This window comes from Propithecus coquereli, unplaced genomic scaffold (assembly GCF_000956105.1).
Source record: "Propithecus coquereli isolate 6110/MARCELLA unplaced genomic scaffold, Pcoq_1.0 Scaffold812, whole genome shotgun sequence".
Lineage (NCBI taxonomy): Eukaryota > Metazoa > Chordata > Mammalia > Primates > Indriidae > Propithecus > Propithecus coquereli.
The window spans coordinates 362,114-366,137 of NW_012154308.1; the positions used below are offsets into that span (position 1 = coordinate 362,114).

Sequence of the window (4,024 nt, forward strand, 5' to 3'; positions counted from 1 at the left end):
GCGGGGCGGGGGAAGCGAGGGAAAGTTGATCGCGGACTTGAGCGGCGGCGGCGGCTCGGGAGAGAGGGGCGCGGGCAGCGGGCGCGATGCTCGGCCGGAGGACGCGTCCGACGGCGGCCGGGCACTGAGCCGGGCAGGGCGGGGCGGCCGGCGCCGGGCATGGAGCGCGGGGGTGCCGAGCCTCGGGACGTTTGGGGCGTGCCTCGTCCGAGCCCGCGGCGCGCCTGAAGTTGCGGCCGGCGAGCGGCGAGCGGGCGGCCCGAGGGGACCCCGGAGCGGCCGGCGAGCCGCGGATGAGCCTTCGCGCCGGCGGCGAGACGCGGCGTAGCCAGGGCCCAGCAGGCGGCCCGCGGGGCCGATCCGGCGGAGAGCAGAGCCCGAGGCGCGGCGCGGCGCCGCTCCGCACACGCACACGGTACCACGAGCCGCGCACCGCCCCTTCCCTCCCCGCTTGCCTCGCCTTCCCCGCGCCGTTCGCCTGCCGCGCGGCGGGAAAGTTGGTCGCGACCGCAGCCGCCGAACCACTTGTTCCCGGCGCGGCCGTCACCCGCGGCAGGCGCCCGGGGCCTCCTTCCGTGCGGGCCCCTGGCCCCGCTCTGCGCCCTGCTCGCAGCCCGCGGCCGGACACGCGGCAACTTTCATTCCCAGGAACTCGAATTCTCTCCGCGCTGGCCTTGGGAGGAGAGGCACCCCACTCCCTACCCCCGGTCCTGGGACCGCGAACATTCGGGGACGTTGTTCTTGGCGCTTCGGAGAGGGTCCAGGTCTGGGTGGGGGGAGAATATCGGGAGTAGAGAGCGTTGGGACTCAATCCCGTCCCCTTCTGAGCCCTGGGTCCCCATTTGGGCAGTGGTGATGGGGTGGGGCGCACCCCCACTGCGGGGTGGGCAGCCGGGTTGAAGGGACCTAAAGTCACGTAGGTCCACCCCCTTCCTCACTTCGCTGTGCCCGCGCGAGACCCCAGGGGACTTATGCATTTTCCCCAGTCCGGTCTGGCTAAGGGAAGAGGCGCCCCTCGCGGAGCCGGGAACCTTGTGCGTGTCATGCTTGGCCTCCTGGCCCCGGGGCTGGCCCGCTGCAGGCGGTGCTGGCTGTCTCCAGGGGCTCGCGCCCAAGAGCACTGCCCCTCGTCTCCACCGCAGGTCAGCCCGGGACTCGTGCAGAGCCCGCGCATTCCAAGGTGGTGGCGGCTCCAGACGGCGGGCACTCGGTGCCTTGCTTTCCCCGGGCGGGCACCTAGAGCGGCTGCCTCCATGCGGTGAGCGGAGATCCGGAGATCCGGTGCTCTCGCCGCTGGCCGCCAGCCGCCGCCCCACTGCGACCCCAGCCCCAGGCCTGGCGCTCTCAGCTGTCCACTGGAAGGAAATTATCCTTTCCTGGGTAGTAACACGCCCCACCCTCCCCAGTAATTCATAAAGCAGAGCCTTCCTCTTCTGTGAACTTTGCCTTCTAGGACCAGAACAGGCATTGACCCTTGCCTTCCAGCCCCCTGGCAAGTGCCCCCACCCCAGTTTGGATTTTAAAATAAGCTGGAGAGGCAGGAGGATTGGTGTGTGTGTGTGTGTGTTGGGTGGAGTCAGACCCTTGCACAGGGAAGAATTAGGGTGCCAGTTGGGGGTGGGCCTAAAGAACCTTATTGAGGCCAGGAGCAAGGTGCTGATGAGTCAGCCCATGGAGGGGAGAGCTGGCTCCGAGTTGGTGCTTGGTTCATGGTGCAGGGGTAGGCGCACTGCGGTCAGCACCTATGGGGGTGCGGGGGACCAGATGTCGCTCTGCAGAGGAGGAGCTGGGAAGGGGCCTCTTGGCTGAGGGAATAGCAAGTGCTTGGTGCCGACTTCCAGGATGGGGAGGGCAGGAAGGCAGACTGCCTGCATGGCAGAGAGGGAGCATACCCCATGAGCTGGAAAGGTGGCACTACATAAATGACTGTGAACCAGGAAGCTCTGCTCCAGGTGCTGGAGGAGCAGGGAGGGGTGGGAGGCCCAGAGCTAGCATCCTGGCCTTACCTGGGCTGGGCCCCCGTATGCGTCTGTCTTGGCCTTCCTCACCTCCACACAGCGGGGCTCTCACATCTGCTTACCAAAGGGCTTGATTTGAGGGTTGTGATGGCAGATGGTCCTGGTTGCCTCCCAAATAGCTCCCCCAGCCAACAAGCTACCTTACCTGCAGTTTCACCTTTGGAGGTTCATTTCTTTGAGCTAAATAATTTAAAGGGCACCTTTCTGAAGTGCGAATTTAAGATGCACATTCGTCTGGAAGGTGAAGGTCTAGTGGAGCCTTGCTCCTCTGAGTGTGGCCTGAGGATATGCAGCATCAGCATCACCTGGGAGCTTGTTAGAAACGCAGACACCTGGGCCCTCACCCCAGGCCTCCTGAATCACAGTCTGTATTTGAAAGATCTTTGGGGGATTTGCGGGCTCAGTGAGGTTTGAGCTCTGGTCCACGGTGCTTTGCAGGAAACGAGCATTTCGCAGCTTGGCGCAGAGTGTGGAACAGGGCAGTCGATAAGAATGCAGGGATGAGAATGAGACTGAAACTTCTTTCCCAGGACTGTTGTGCTAGGGTTGGGTTAATAGTCCCCCACTGGCCCCTTGGGGCTGTACCCTGCTAATGCCTCAAGGATGTTGGTGTTTTGGAGCCCTTTAAACAGATTAGAATAACAGCTCAGCTTTCTGTGCAATTAAAACTGCACATGGAGCCGGACAAGGTGGTGTGCAACTGTAGTCGCAGCTACTCAGGAGGCTGAGGTGGGGGAATTGCTTGAGTCCAGGAGTTCCAGGCTGTGGTGTGCAATTATGATTGCACCTGTGAATAGCCACTGCACTCCAGCTTGGGCAACATAGCAAGACCCATTCTCTAAAAAACAAATAAGCAAACAAAAACTGCACATAGGCCAGTAGGAGCTGGGTGGAGGGTGCAGGGTTTCTGGAAGCTGGACATGCCCTGCCTTTAGGGTGCCCGAGGATGGGTAGATGCTGTTCCCCAAACAGAGGAATTGGGCAACTTGTCCTTCACCTCATCTGCCCCTCCAAGATGGGTGGAATGGCCTATTGATAACATCTCTCCACGGACTTATGCAGAGGGGGAGCTGCATAAGTGCCAATTAGGAACAGCCACGGAGGAGAGGATAGTCACCAAGCTCTGCCCACACCCCAGCCTGGACTAGACATCCCACTTCTACTGTCCAGGGGTGGTGGGAGGCCCCTATCCCCAAGACGCAAAGATGATTCCAAGGCATGGTGGCAGCTCACCTCCCTGGTCCTTTGGAGGAATGATGGTGACCCTGAAGTCATCAAGGCTGGCCTGAGAGTTGGGGATCTGAAGGAGTACAGGAAAGATTTAGATCAGAGGCCTGGTGGGGTCAGTGTTGTCACAGGTGAAAGGTCATCACATGGCTCATGCACCCTAGTCCTGCCAAAAGAGCATGTCCTTCCCCTAGGCTAGCCTCTTTGTCAGGAAGAAGGCAGCTGTGCTGGGGGAAAGGTTGCAAGGAGGATCTGTGGGAGGACATGGATTAGCATGACCACGGCCTTGCAAAGAGCAGGCTAAAGTAAAAGCATTCTGACACTGATTTGAAAATCAGGCTGTGCATGGTGGCTCCTGCCTGTAATCTCAGCACTTTGGGAGGCTGAAGTGGGAGGATTTCGTGAGGCCAGGAGTTCAAGACCAGCCTGGGCAACATGGCGAGACCCCCATCTCTACAAAAAACAAGAAAATTAGCCGGGCATGGTGACAGGTGCCTGTAGTCCCAGCTACTTGGGAGGCTGAGGCAGGAGGAACATTGCTTGAGCCCAAGAGTTAGAGGCTGCCATGAGCTGTGATCATGCCACTGCATGCCAGCCTGGGCAACAGAATGAAACCTTGTCTCTAAAAAAAAGAAGGTTCAAAAATAACTAGGTAAATAAAAGTCTTACTATTTTCTTGAGCCCCAGGTTTTTAAAAATTCATGTCTTAATGTGTAAAATGTTTGTAAAAATTAACTGGTCTTTGAACTCAGTGGTTTCAGATTTAATTAGAGTTTTTT

General features: G+C 59.4%; 1 protein-coding gene across 1 annotated transcript in view; it reads left to right on the forward strand.

The window, feature by feature from the left end:
- Positions 1-41: 41 nt before the first annotated feature.
- Positions 42-4,024, forward strand: part of LOC105825711 (cadherin-23-like) — a gene marked incomplete at its 3' end in the record, with an annotated part of 112,189 nt that continues 108,206 nt past the window's right edge. The window contains exon 1 of the mRNA XM_012663595.1: positions 42-415. The remainder of the gene's footprint in view (positions 416-4,024) is intronic.